The 15,821-nt window shown below is 43.7% G+C and overlaps 1 protein-coding gene across 10 annotated transcripts in view; it reads right to left on the reverse strand.

Annotated features, from left to right (window-relative positions):
• Positions 1 to 15,821, reverse strand: part of LOC139183616 (putative uncharacterized protein FLJ13197) — a 221,471-nt gene that overhangs the window by 204,367 nt on the left and 1,283 nt on the right. The gene's annotated exons all lie outside the window — the stretch shown is intronic.

Raw genomic sequence — 15,821 nt, forward strand, 5'->3', positions numbered from 1 at the left:
AGGCTGCAGTCCTTGGGGTCGCTAAGAGTCAGAGACGACTGAGAGACTTCACTTTCACTTTTCACTTTCATGCATTGGAGAAGGAAATGGAAACCCACTCCAGTGTTCTTGCCTGGAGAATCCCAGGGACGGGGGAGCCTGGTGGGCTGCCGTCTATGGGGTCGCACAGAGTCGGACACGACTGAAGTGACTTAGCAGCAGCAGCAGCAGGTTGTTCATAACTTTTCTTCCAAGGAGCAAGCATCTTTTAATTTCATGGCTGCAGTCACCATCTGCAGTGATTTTGGAGCCCCAAAAAATAAAGTCAGCCACTGTTTCCACTGTTTCCCCATTGATTTCCCATGAAGTGATGGGACCAGATGCCATGATCTTAGTTTTCTAAATGTTGAGCTTTAAGCCAACTTTTTCACTCTCCTCTTACACTTTCATCAAGAGGCTCTTTAGTTCCTCTTCACTTTCTGCCATAGGGGTGGTGTCATCTGCATATCTGAGGTTATTGATATTTCTCCTGGCAATCTTGATTCCAGCTTTTACTTCCTCCAGCCCAGCGTTTCTCATGATGTACTCTGCATATAAGTTAAATAAGCAGGGTGACAATATACAGCCTTGATGTACTCCTTTTCCTATTTGGAACCCGTCTGTTGTTCCATGTCCAGTTCTAACTGTTGCTTCCTGACCTGCATACAGGTTTCTCAAAAGGCAGGTCAGGTGGTCTGATATGCCCATTTCTTTCAGAATTTTCCACAGTTTTATTGTGATCCACAGAATCAAAGAATTTGGCATAGTCAATAAAGCAGAAATAGATGCTTTTCTAGAACTCTCTTGCTTTTTCGACAATCCAGCGGATGTTGGCAATTTGATCTCTGGTTCCTCTGCCTTTTCTAAAACCAGCTTGAACATCTCGAAGTTCACAGTTCACGTATTGCTGAAGCCTGGCTTGGACAATTTTAAGCATTACTTTACTAGCGTGTGAGATGAGCGCAATTGTGCGGTAGTTTGAGCATTCTTTGGCATTGCCTTTCTTCGGATTGGAACGAAAACTGACCTTTTTCAGTCCTGTGGCCACTGCTGAGTTTTCCAAATTTGCTGGCATTCTGAGTGCAGCACTTTCACAGCATCATCTTTCAGGATTTGAAATATCTCCACTGGAATTCCATCACCTCCACTAGCTTTAGTGATGCTTCCTAAGGCCCATTTGACTTCACATTCCACGTCTGGCTCTAGGTGAGTGATCACACCATCGTCATTATCTGGGTTTTGAAGATCTTTTTTGTACAGTTCTTCTGTGTATTCTTGCCACCTCTTCTTAATATCTTCTGCTTCTGTTAGGTCCATACCATTTCTGTCCTTTATTGAGCCCATCTTTGATGAAGTGTTCCGTTGGTATCTCTAATTTTCTTGACGAGATCTCTAGTCTTTTCCATTCTATTGTTTTCCTCTATTTCTTTGCATTGATCACTGAGGAAAGCTTTCTTATCTCTCTTTGCTATTCTTTGGAACTCTGCATTCCAATGGGTATATCTTTCCTTTTCTCCTTTGCTTTTTGTTTCCCTTCTTTTCACAGCTATTTGTAAGGCCTCCTCACACAGCCATTTTGCTTTTTTGTATTTCTTTTTCTTGGGGATGGTCTTGATTCCTGTCTCCTGTACAATGTCACGAACCTCCATCCATAGTTCATTAGGCACTCTATCAGATCTAGTCCTTAAATCTATTTCTCACTTCCACTGTATAGTTATAAGGGATTTGATTTGGGTCATACCTGAATGGTCTAGTGGTTTTCTCCACTTTCTTCAATGTCAGTCTGAATTTGGCAATAAGGAGTTCATGATCCAAACCACAGTCAGCTCCCGGTCTTGTTTTTGCTGACTATGTAGAGCTTTTCCATCTTTGGCTGCAAAGAATATAATCAATCTGATTTTGGTGTTGACCATCTGGTGATGTCCATGTGTAGAGTCTTCTCTTGTGTTGTTGGAAGAAGGTGTTTGCTATGACCAGTGTGTTCCCTTGGCAGAAGTCTATTAGCCTTTGCTCTGCTTCATTCTGTACTCCAAGGCCAAATTTGTCTGTTACTCCAGGTGTTTCTTGACTTCCTCCTTTTGCATTCCAGTCCCCTATAATGAAAAGGACATCTTTTTTGGGTGTTAGTTCTAGAAGGTCTTGTAGGTCTTCATAGAACCAGCTTCTTCAGCGTTACTGGTTGGGGCACAGACTTGGATTATCGTGATATTGAATGGTTTGCCTTGGAAATGAACAGAGATCATTCTGTCGTTTTTGAGATTGCATCCAAGTACTGCATTTTGGACTCTTTTGTTGACTATGATGGCTACTCCATTTCTTCTAAGGGATTCCTGCCCACAGTAGTAGATATAATGGTCATCTGAGTTAAATTCACCCATCCCAGTCCATCTTAGTTCACTGATTTCTAGAATGTCAATGTTCACTCTTGTCATCTCCTGTTAAACCACTTCCAATTTGCCTTGATTCATGGACCTAACATTCCAGGTTCCTACGTAATATTGCTCTTCACAGCATCGAACCTTGCTTCTATCACCAGTCCCATTCACAACTGGGTGTTGTTTTTGCTTTGACTTCATCCCTTCATTCTTTCTGGAGTTATTTCTCCACTGATCTCCAGTAGCATATTGGGCACCTACTGACCTGGGGAGTACATCTTTCAGTGCCCTATCTTCTTGCCTTTTCATAATGTTCATGGGGTTCTCAAGGCAAGAATACTGAAGTGGTTTGCCATTCCCTTCTCCAGTGGACCACATTCTGTCAGACCTCTGCACCATGACCCGGCTGTCTTGGGTGGCACCACACAGCATGGCTTAGTTTCATTGAGTTAGACAAGGCTGTGGTCCATGTGATCAGATTGGCTAGTTGTCTGTGATTGTAGTTTCAGTCTGTCTGTCCTCTGATCCCTTCTCTCAGTGCCTACCGTCTTACTTGGGTTTCACTTACCTTGGAGGCGGGGTCTCTCTTCATGGCTGCTCCAGCAAAGGGCAGCCGCCACTCCTTACCTCTGACGCGGGGTAGCTTGTCTCAGCCACTGCCCCCAACCTCTGGCCCGGGGTAGCTCCTCTCAGCCATGCTCCTGCCCTGAGCACAAGTATCTCTTTAAGTATCTCTCTTCAGTTCAGTTCAGTCGCTCAGACATGTCCGACTCTTTGCAACCCCATGAATCGCAGCACGCCAGGCCTCCCTGTCCATCACCAACTCCCGGAGTTCACTCAAACTCACATCCATCGAGTCGGTGATGCCATCCAGCCATCTCATCCTCTGTCATCCCCTTCTCTTCATGCCCCCAATCCCTCCCAGCATCAGAGTCTTTTCCAATGAGTCAACTCTTCGCATGAGGTGGCCAAAGTACTGGAGTTTCAGCTTTAGCATCATTCCTTCCAAAGAACACCCAGGACTGATCTCCTTTAGAATGGATTGGTTGGATCTCCTTGCAGTCCAAGGGACTCTCAAGAGTCTTCTCCAACACCACAGTTCAAAAGCATCAATTCTTCGGCACTCAGCTTTCTTCACAGTCCAACTCTCACATCCATACGTGACTACTAGAAAAACCATAGCCTTGACTAGACAGACCTTTGTTGGCAAAGTAATGTCTCTGCTTTTCAATATGCTATCTAGGTTGGTCATAACTTTCCTTCCAAGGAGTAAGAGTCTTTTAATTTCATGGCTGCAATCACCATCTGCAGTGATTTCGAAGCCCCAAAAAATAAAGTCTGACACTGTTTCCACTGTTTCCCTGTCTATTTCCCATGAAGTGATGGGACCAGATGCCATGATCTTCGTTTCCTGAATGTTGAGCTTTAAGCCAACTTTTTCACTCTCCTCTTTCACTTTCATCAAGAGGCTTTTTAGTTCCTCTTCACTTTCTGCCATAAGGGTGGTGTCATCTGTATATCTGAGGTTATTGATATTTCTCCCAGCAATCTTGATTCCTTAAAACATGGTAAATAAATCCTCATCAGGACCTTTTCTGTCTCCTCTTGAATCTGGGAACTTCTTTAACATGCTGACTATATAGAGCCCTCATCTTCCCAGGACTAAGTGAAATATAGTGAATTGTATTTGAAAATTTTGCCAAATAAACGAATATACGGGAAAGGAGAAGAATTTGTGTGACTCTGGAAGAAATAATTTTTCATAAATCCACAACATATTAAGGGAAATGAGTTTAGGATTCAACCATTATTAATTTCAGTTTCTTTTAAATCTTCATCTTTCTTACCTCCAGCACAGAAAAGGAAACTGATTAGATAAATTACTGTGTAGCAAAAATTGTATTCCATGAGTTTTGAAAATGTTTCCCTCTTTTTTTTAGAAAGTGAGTTTCCTCTCCTAGAAGATATTGTGACCACTAGGCAGACTTACATATTCACTGGTACTGATGGCTTGCTTTATGATGGTATTGCAAATAAAATCTTTTAAATTTTTATTTATTTATTTTTGACTGCACTGGGTCGTCATTGCTTCACGAGGGCGTTCTCTAGTTGCAGAGAACAAGGGCTACTCTCTAGCTGCGATGTGCAGGCTCTCATTGTCGTGGCTTCTCTTGTTGCAGAGCATGGGCTGTAGGGCGTATGGGCTTTCGCAGTTGCTGCACACATTAGTCATGGGTTTCCCCAGTAGCACAGACAGTAAAGAATCTGCCTGCACTGCAGGAGACCCAGGTTTAATCCCTGGGTCAGAAAGATCCCCTGGAGAAGGGAATGACAACCCACTCCAGTGTTCTTGCCTGGAGAATTCCATGGACAGAAGAGCCTTGCATGGGGTCGCACAGAGTTGGACACGACAGAATAACTAACACTTCTACTTCTCTTGTTGTAGAGCACAGGCTCTAGGGCACACAGGCTTCGTTAGTTGCAGCACACGGGCTCAATAGATGTGGTTCCTGGGCTCTAAAGCATGGGCTCAGTAGGGGTGGCGCATATTATTAGTTGCCCCGCGGCATAGTGAATCTTCCCAGAGCAGGGATCTAACTGCATCCCCTACATTGGTAGGCAGGTTCTTAACCACTGGACCACCAAGGAAGTCCCTCAAATTTTTTCAATATTTCTGATAAACCTGCTAAACTTAAGAGGTGCTAGACTCCATACTGGGCTTCCCTGGTAGCTCAGACGGTAAAGAGTCTGCCTGCAGTATAGGAGACCTGAGTTCGATCCCTGGGTCAGGAAGATCCCCTCGAGAAGTAAATGGCAATCCACTCCAGTATTCTTGCCTGGAAAATCCCATGGACGCAGGAGCCTGGCAGGCTACAGTCCATGGGGTTAGAAAAAGTCGGACACAACTGAGAATCCATAATGTTCAGTAAGCAACAGATCCATTTGCAACAATAAAGAACAAAATTGAAATGTAAATCTAAGCAGTTCATATAAAACTGAGTGGCTGAAATATTCTTTAAACTATAACAAACTAAATACTATACTGATACAAGTATGAACACAATATACATTTTTATATCTTTCTTGTCTCTATCATAAGTAAGCAACTTTAAATAGACAAAGATCACCCCAAAAGTCCTGTCCACAGTTCAAAGTTCTCCATATTTCCTTCTACGTGTGCATGCATGCTAAGTCACTACAGTTGCGCCCCACTCTTCGTGACCCTATGAACTGTAGCCTGCCAGGCTCCTCTGTCCATGCAATTCTCCAGGCAAGAATATCCCCTCCTGGAAATACAGTGTCTTCAAGAAAAGGGGTGAGGGGAGATGAACCTTGGAATACATGCTGAGACAAATTTAGAGGTATTCGTGATAGAAGAAAGTACAAAGCAATGAATTAAAAATTAAACGTATGGCATGCCTCCTTTGGTATGAGAACACATAAAAACAGAAATTCAAAAGTAACTAACTGAGGGAAGAAAAACATGGCTAAAAGGGTTGGTAACTGAGTGGGGGTGGGGATGGGGCGGGGGACAGAGTCAGGGAGACAAACAGGATGCCAGGAGGTGAGAAATAAGGGTGGGGAGTAGTGGGCAATCTCAAGAGGAACTAACAAGGTCTGTTGCTTATAGTTACCCAGAAAACTTTAAGAACAATAACAGACAAACAAATGGAGCTTAAAGAAGCCCAAGAGAAGCTACCCTGGGCTGGCTGGGACCACACAGCCCCCTGTATCAATGGAGCTTGGGGAGGTGAAGATAATCTCCCACATATTCACACCCAGCGCAACTGCTGACACTTCTGTTTCCCGCTGAATCAACAGATCCTGGTGAAAGACCACAGGGAGAGGATGAGTGGACTTTGTGCTCCAGGAAGTATATTTCTATCTCTTGAGAAATAGGAACTTCAGCTCTATTCAGTCCAGTGTGCTGGGTTTTCTGGTTTTGGGGTTTGGTTTTGTTTTTTAACTTTTGCTCTTTGGAGCGGCTTTTAAAGTAAATACATGTGATTTTGAGGAAGAACTTCAGTTCCAAGAACTTGCACAGGTCCAGCTATTCAAGCAGTAGTTAAAAAGACAAAGGGTCATAAATGGAGATGGTCACCCTCTCTCACAGCCTCACCTCCAAAAGCCCCTCCTCTCCCACCACCACCCCCTAAAACTCCAAGGCACAGAACCACACCTCTGGGTCTGGGTGCCTTCAAGGGGCCACCTTGTAAAACTGTGCTTCAGGCCCTACATTTAATTAATTACACATAGCGTGCACATTACTTTCTTAGTTATTTGAAAAAGCACACCTATTACAAAAGTAATACATACTCAGAGTCAGAGGCAATTGAGCACACACACACACACACACACACACACACAAATACATGCTCACTAAAGAAAAAAATACAGAAGAGCACTTAAAGGCAAAAAAAAAAAATTACCCTCACTTTTATCACTTTGATATGATATCATGATTTTAATATCATCTGCTATTTGCAAGTCTTTTTGTATTACAAGGGCAATGAAGAATTTTCTACTCTTCATGTGGTTCCACCATATGCTTATTATTTTTCTAGACATATCAGCAAACTTCTAAAGCATTTGTGAGTGTGGACAGGCTTGCCAGGTTGGGAAACTAAGGAATGAAAGTTGAAACCTTCTTCCCCAATAAGTACCAGGGAAACTGGTGCAACTGGGCTTTCACATGGAGATAAATGCTTCACATGTCACAGTTCAGGGTTTGGCTGTAAGTATGCAACACACAATTGCATCAGCAGAAAAAGGAAGGCGGCAAGGCCTCTTCCCAAGAGTATTCACACACCATCCCTCTGCTGGCTTGGTTACTGAAGGGAGAAAACATGTGTATGTGTGTGTAGAGTAAGAGACACAGAGATAGTGTACATATATATGTGGTGTTGGAGAAGACTCTTGAGAGTCCCTTGGACTGCAAGGAGATCCAACCAGTCCATTCTGAAGGAGATCAGCCCTGGGATTTCTTTGGAAGGACTGATGCTAAAGCTGAAACTCCAATACTTTGGCCACCTCATGCAGAGTTGACTCATTGGAAAAGACTCTGATGCTGGGAGGGATTGGGGGCAGAAGGAGAAGGGGACGACAGAGGATGAGATGGCTGGATGGCATCACTGACTCGATGGACATGAATTTGAGTGAACTCCGGGAGTTGGTGATGGACAGGGAGGCCTGGCGTGCTGCGATTCATGGGGTCACAAAGAGTCAGACACGACTGAGTGACTGATCTGATCTGATCTGATACATATATTTCTCCCCATGGTACTTGTCCCATAGTTGCTGCCTCCTGCACTGCACTGTTGGAACTTTCCATTAGAGTTGTATTTAATCTCATTTTATATGCTATCATGCAACTCCCTTGTTCAGAAACCTTCCATGGATTCCCAAAGTCTGCTGGAAAAAGTTGCATCTACTTGGCATTACATTTCCCCACCCCTGCGCAGCCTCAGCTGACCTTACGTAGCTTGCCTTACACCACACCTGAGTGTTCCACACACCCCACGCCAGGGCCCCTGGGCCCCTCTGCAGACTCTAAAATGCAGTGTGGAGCCCCCCTCTAACTCCAGTAATGAAGTTATAGCACTGTTATCACCTCCTCCATGAAGATTTTTGGGAATTTCCTGACCAATGTGATTTCTTTTGCAAACCTCCTTGAAGACAGGGCCCAAACCATGCAAAATACTCATAGCTTTTGAATGAAGCAATCTACCGTTTTATCCTTTTAGGGCCCATATCATGATTCTTTTCTAAATTTTACTCATTATATTCTACACTGTGTAATAATTAAACAAATATACATATTATCTCAAATCCCTTGAATACAGAGATCATATATATATTTCTAACTCTTCTACATCCACCTCAGATCATGAATGTTCAACCAATACTTAGCAAGCTAACTTCCATCCAGGATTTAAAGGCCAGTAAAATTTCCATAATGCAAAGGAGAGGATTGGTAACATAGCCTCATTCCAAAACAAGCTGAAAAATGGGAAGTAGTTTATCTTACTTTGTGGGTCTCCCATTCTCTAATCTCTGCCTCCTAGAACAGAGAAATCTAGATATTCCCCAAAATAAAAATAAGTTACATTCTACACCTTTGTATGTGTAGGTCACTGATTTGGAAATTACAATCGATTTCCTTTTGAAATAGTATCATAGGGACTTTCCTGGTGGTCCAGTGGCTAAGATTCCATGCTCCCAATGCACAGGGCCCAAGTTCAATCCTTGGTTGCAGAAGTATATGCCACATGCCGCAACTGAGAATTCACGTGCTACAATTAAAGATCCCATATGTCACAACTAAGACTTGGTGCTGTCAAATAAATAAATATTTAAAAGGAAGGAAATCATATTATAAATAATGTTTAAGACCCCCAATAAGTGTCCCAAAGCCAAGTTCAACTCTCAATGAAGCAGAAATAGTATGTTGCAAGAAAGGGTAGAAAAATTACTTACATATTTCACTAGTACAATAACTAATAAAAACAACCAAATATAAGTGATTATTTTTAACTTGAATAATCATGATTCAAGGAAAGTAGATCTAACTATATGAAATGGATGATCTATCGAATCATTGTCTTCTGGTTGCTGACATTCACCAGTCTCTTGGGAAATGAAGATGTGGCCCAAGGACCTGGGTCTTGATCTTGATTCCCAAGTCTGGCCTCAATTCTGAGTAATTTCAATATCTACATGGAACCATGTTTAATACCCCATTCATTCTTTCCCTCGTCTCCTCATTTCCAGGTATATCCTCCACCCCCTTCTCACCCTCCATTCCCACGGCACACCCTGACCCATGCTATACCCAGGGACTGCAACAATTTTAAATGTTTAACTCACATATCCCCACTCTCTGGCTACTTACCACCTAACCTTCCAGACCATTCACTTCATTATTCCCAACACATCACTCTTCAACTTATTTGAAATGTTCAGTTCACTGATCCTTTGACCAGATCTCCAGAGTCTCCTCCTGTTTTATCTCTCCAACTTAGATTCCAAGATCCAACATTTCAACTATTTTTGTACTGCTACTGCTGCTGCTGCATCACTTCAGTCGTGTCCGACTCTGTGCAACCCCATAGACGGCAGCCCACCAGGCTCCGCCGTCCCTGGGATTCTCCAGTCAAGAACACTGGAGTGGGTTGCCATTTCCTTCTCCAATGCATTAAGTGAAAAGTGAAAGGGAAGTCGTTCAGTCGTCTCCGACCCTTAGCGACCCCATGGACTGCAGCCTACCAACCATGCTCCTCCGTCCACGGGATTTTCCAGCCAAGAGTACTCGAGTGGGTTGCCATTGGTACTACTGTCCTTCAATTATATTGTTTTGACAAACATAATCCAGGACAATTTCAGTTGTCCACCGACACAAGAAATGCTGAGAGTTCCTGGAGTGGGAGTCTGGGACATATGTCCAGTTTGATCTTTATTAAAAGTCATGGTCACCTAACTCAACCTCAGTATTTCCTGGCATTCCTAAATTGGATGGTTGGATGGATAATGTAAGTGAAAACTTGTAGAGATGCTAAAGAGAAACTCTGCAACCTTTGCAATGCTTTCAAGATGAATGACCCTTAGTTTAGCATTTCTAATTTTACTTCAAAACATGTGGATTTCCAATTTTGAGAAAGAAAAAAGTAGGAGGCATCACAACTCCTGGTTTCAAAGTATATTACAGAGCTATAGTAATCAAAACAATATGGTACTGGCATAAAAACAGATATATAGAACCATGGAACAGAATTGAAAAGCCAGAAATAAATTCACATATACACAGTCAAGTAATATTTGACAAAGGAGTCAAGTATACTCAGTGGAGAAAGTACAGTCTCTTAAATAAAAGTATTAGAAAAACTGGATACATACATGCAAAAGAATAGCCTGGCCTCCTATTTTATATCCCTCACAAAAGTTAACTCTACATGGATTAAAGACTTAAATATAAGACATGAAAACATAAAACTACTAGAAGAAAACATAAGGGAAAAACTCCTTGACACTGGTCTTGGCAACGATTTTTTGGCTATGACATCAAAAGCACAAGCAACAAACGAAAAAATTTCCAAGAAGGATTGCATCAAACTAAAAAGATTCCCACAGCAAAGGAAACAATCAACAAAATGAAACAGCAACCTATGGAAGGGAAGAAAACATTGCAAAATATTGCAAACTATCTATTTGATAATGGGTTAATATCCAAATTATATAAGGAATTCACATAACTCAATAGCAAAAAAACAAAAACAAAAAATAAATTTTAACGTGGGCAAAGCACTTGAGTAAACATTTTTCCAAAAAGGATACACAAATAGCCAACAAGGGCATGAAAAGGTGCTCAACATGGCTAATCACCAGGGAAACACAAATCAAAACCACAATGAGTATCACCTCGTGCCTGTCAGAATGGTTATTACAAATAAACACAAGAATAACAAGTGTTGGTGAGGACTGGAGAGAAGAGAACCCTTGTACACTATTCATGAGGATGTAAATTGACACAACCACTATGAAAAACAGTGTGGAAATTTCTCAGAAAGCTAAAGATAGAATACCATATTATTCAGTAATCTCACTTTTGGGTATACATCCAAGGGAAATGAAATCACTTTCTCAAAGAGATATTTGTACTCTCATGTTCATTGCATCTTTATTTATAATAGGCAAGATATAGAAACAACTCAAGTATCCATCAGTAGATGAATGGGTAAAGAAAATGTCACACACACACACACTCGAATATCACTCAGCCCTTTAAAAGAAGGAAATTCTGGGGACTTCACTACTGGTCCAGTGATTGGAAGTCTGCCTTGCAATGCAGGAGACACAGGTTCAATCCCTGGTCAGGAAACTGGGATCCCACATCCCTCAGAGCAAGTAAGCCCATGTGCCGCAACTGGAGAGTCTATTTGACTCAGTGGGGGATCCTACATAACACAGAGAAGATCCTGTGTGTTGCAAACTAAGATCGCATGCAGGCAAAAAAAAAAAAAAGGAAATTCTGCCTTTTGCAACAACATGGATGGATTCCGAGGGCATTATGCTAAGCAAAATGTCAGACAGAGAAAGACAAATACTGTATGATCTCACTTACAAATGAAATCTGAAAAAGCCAAACTCATAAAAACAGTAGAGTGGTGGTTGCCTGGAGCTGGGAGATGGGGGAAATGGAGAGATGCTGGTCAAAGGATACAAACTTCCAGCTCTAAGATGAAGAAGGTCTGGGGATTGAAGGTACAGCATGGTGTAGACAATAAACAAATTGTATTCTATACTTAAAAGTTGTTAAGAGTAAGTTTTAAATGCTATCACCATCACCACTACCCCCCAAAAAAGGGTGTGAAAGGATGGAGGTGTTAACTTATTGTAACTATTGTACCATTTTGCAATATACTTGTCTATCTAATCACCATACTGTACATCTTAAACTTACATGTGTTATAAACCAACAACATCTCAATAAAGCTGGAATAAAAAGAAACAAGAAAGAAAACATGTTTTCCTTTAGGGTAGATGTGTCTGTGTTGCTCATAATTTCACAAGCACATGACACTTTTCTGCCTTCATAATTTGGTCCATCATCACATAAGGAGAAGAAAGTTTCCTGGGAGGAACATGGAAAAGCTCTGAAAGAGAGCGGAGGAGGAAGAAAGAATCTCAAGAATATGTGTTTGTGTGTCAGAAAGAGATTGCCTGAAACAGAACTGTGATATAAGCCCTGAAAGAGAAAGTGAGGTTTATAGTGGCTTGTATCCATTAGGCTCTGAATCAATCTCAGCACAGTGTTATTGTTTAGTTGTCATCCATTAATCAACAAATACTTTTGGAAAACTTATATTTGCCAGAAACTGTTCCAGAAGTTTGGGAAACAGAAGTGAAGAAGACAATGTCCTTGCTCTCATGGATCCCAGGTTCTAATGGGGAAAAAGTTGGGTTGTTTTTTTGTTTGTTTGAAGCAAGGACAGCTAGACATCGAATGAGGAAAGGAGGGATATTTTAGATTGTGTGGTCATTCCTAAAGAGGTTATATTTGAGCTGAAAACTAATATTGAAGAAAGAGCTATCTGTATGGAAATCTGAAACCATGCCTTTTCCTTATTAATACAAGATGGGTGCCATAGCTTCAAGCATCACATCCTCACATAATTTCCAAAGTAGGTCTGATGGTTTATCCTTACAAGAGTTTCCTTTCATCAGGAAGAAACATACTTCCCATAAGCCCCAGCATACTTCCCTTCAGGTCCCATTGGTGGCTAGAACAAGGTCACATATCTACTTTCCAAACAGTCACTCCCCCCAAAGACATCAATGATTGGCTGGGAGCAAGGATGCTGTGGCTAGGAAGGGGTATCCTTCCCTGAGCACATGCTGTCCCAAACCTAAACCAAACTGGCCTGCTGTCCTCAAAGAGCAACAGTGAAATAGTTACTGCAAGGACCAAGCACAAGATATTTCATTTACCTAGGATTTATGGGTTCATCCAGCACCTCAGCTTGCATAAGGCATTGTGCTAGTGTTAGGAATAAAAAGAAGACTTAGACACCACTTGTACATCTCACTCTACTTCCCTTACCCTCCCCCTTACTATTTCAGAGGTACATGGCCACTTGCCACCCTGAAGCCTCATCTTTTCAGCCTGAATGACTTCTTCTCAATTCATGCCTCACATTTATTCATTTTACAAATATTCATCGAGCATCTGAGTCATTGGGATACAATTTTGCTAAAAAGACGGTCCATGCTCTCACAGAGTTTCTAGTTCAGTGCTGTAAAGAGTTAAATGGTCAATTACAAGAAAGAATAAAAAGTGTTAACAAGAGGTGAAGCCTGGGTGCTCTCAGAGCACTAAGGAGCCGCCTCGACTTGTCCAAAGGGACGGCAGTAAGAAAAGACATGCTATTGAAAATGTCATTTAATATTTATTTATTAAATAATAAATTTAACTAAATAACTAAATAAATTTAATATTTATTTAGAGGATGAATAGAAATTTAGGGAAATGAGAGTGGAGGTAAGGAGTCCGGGAGAAGCTGAGGCTAGTCCATCTAGGAAAAAATGAGCATGGTGCAAAGGGCCAGAGGTGGAGAGAGAGAGCTGAAAGAAAGGAAAGTGTTGGAGAAAAGAGTGGAAGGGAAGAACAGGGAGAAATGAGTTTACAATAATAAGTGGAGGCCAGGTCAACATGGAGGCTAAACTCAGATTTTATCAGCAGAGAAGCCACTGAAGGGTTTGACATGTTTAGGTTTGCCTTTTAGAAAAACGCAGTCTTAATCCTTTGCTCCAATCCCTAACTTAAAGTTCAGCCACGCTGCAAACAGGATGACCAACAAGACACTGTGGGAATGGGTTGGACTGGGTGGTAGCCAAGGAGTGGGTGGGGACTGAGGAGGTCTGGGATTGAGTGAACCGCAGGGCTGTGACCAGCAAGGCAGAAGAGGAGTTAAGGATGACTTCAGGCAGTTCTGGTTTGGGCACCTGGAGAGATGGTGGTGTCCTTCACTAGATGGATTCATTTTTGTGCAAGTTATGTTTGAGCAGTCTCCCACAGGGCACTGAACATGGTGTGTTCATTAACTAACCTTTTTTACCACTTTTCTCTTCCCTCCTGCATCTTTCACATCAAAGACACTCCCTACTTATCTTGAATAACGCTTTTTTCAGCTAGACTTATTTCACCCTTCAGGTTTTCATCATTCTGTGTCCCTTGAGTGAAGCCTGTGTTTTTGAGTCTGTACTATGAGCCAGGCATGGAAATGCAAAACAACTTCATCAGTCGTCACTAATGTTTTTTCAGCTAATACAAATCTAAGGCATCCGATCAGACATTTAAAGATGTCAATGATCAATAAGTTGCGATTAGTAATTGACACAAATCCAACTTTTTTCCTTGCACTTGTCTTTATTCACTAAGTAAAACAAAACAAAAACCCTCGTCCTTTTACATTTTAAAGATTAATTTTATGGGACAGTAGGATGGCACATAAACTGGTGTCAGTTCTGGGTGTTTTCCACGTGGTCTTTTATGTATATGCATTTTTTTTTACAATAAGCAATTTCACTACTTGAGGTTTCCCGGTACTAATTTTATAATATTGTGTAGTTACACGCTGGGGTTCCGAATATACGGTATCTCTGTTTTAAGTAGTACCATGCCTGGATGAAGCATCAAAGTGAAAATGGTGAACTTAAAGGGCCTTTAAAACATCTTGAAGCAATAACAAGCCATAGACTGCAGCAGGGGCGTTTTTAAACAGTGCACAGGACTAAAACAATTGAACCAATTTGTCTTTTGTTCTTTTTATTGCATTCTTTATTACATTAATACTGTTTAAAAAGAAACTCAAAAAGCATTAAACTCGGGTACTAAGCTCTGCAAAGTCCTCCCGGGGGCCTGGCTCCTGGGAAGGCCCCCGAGGACGCTCGCCCTCGGTCCTGGGGAGGCGACTTGTAGGGAAATGTCGCCACTCTTAGCCCTCGGCTCGCCCCAAGGTCTCCCTCCAAGCGGGAGGATCTGGACCGAAGTTTGCCAAGTTTTTCGACAAGCCCGGCTGAGCAAACGCCACTGCGCCCAGTCGCCGTTTCGCTCCAGCTGCAGGCCCGGCCGTGGGAAGTTTGCTCGGGGGTATCCGGCCCTTAAGAAAAAAGTCCCCGGGAGCCGGGGGCGCCACCGGCCGAGCCGCACCTACCCCCCGGGGCGGACGACAAGGAGGACCCGGCGCCCCGGGCACAAAGAAAGCGCGCTGGAGGATGGTGAATGACCTTGGAGACGCGGCACCGTTTTAGGGCTGCAGTCACCCCAACTGCCCTCCCTTTCCTCGCCGCTCTGTCTCTCCCGAATCTGCCCGGGTCCCCCCGCTGCAACACCAGCGGTGTCTTATTCTGGTTTTTCTTTAAGAGAGTTGTCCGCTCTGGCCACTGGGCCCAGCCCTTCCCACCGCGCCCGGGGCCGCCCTTCCCGCCGGAGCCGTCTGATTGATGGCCCCGACCGCCCCAGGTCCCCCGCCTCGGCTCGCCCGCGAGCCCGGCTGTGTGTCTTGGAAGCGGCGCAGCGGGCTGCTGCCCTGTGACGCCCGGAGCGGCCAGCGCCGCCCTTCCTTCCCCCCGGGCTCGGGCGGCGGCGCGGCGGCGGGGCCGGGCCGGGCGGGGCCGCGGGCTCCAGGGCCGAGGGCGGAGGGCGCCGGGAGGGGGCGCGGGCGGGGACTCCGGGGGGGAGGGGGAGGCGGAGGGCGGGGGCCGCGCACGCCCAGCCCCACGGCCGCGCCGCGCCTCGCGGGACAGGTTGGGCCGGCGGGGCGGCGCCCGGCTCCGGGGAATAATGAGTGTCTGTCAGGCCGTCCCCGGGTGACTGGGCGGGGCGGGGCGGAGGCGGCGCGGGAGGCGGGGGTGGCGGGGGAAGGGCGCAGG

The sequence above is a fragment of the Bos indicus genome, chromosome 6 (assembly GCF_029378745.1).
Source record: "Bos indicus isolate NIAB-ARS_2022 breed Sahiwal x Tharparkar chromosome 6, NIAB-ARS_B.indTharparkar_mat_pri_1.0, whole genome shotgun sequence".
NCBI classification, from domain to species: Eukaryota; Metazoa; Chordata; class Mammalia; order Artiodactyla; family Bovidae; genus Bos; species Bos indicus.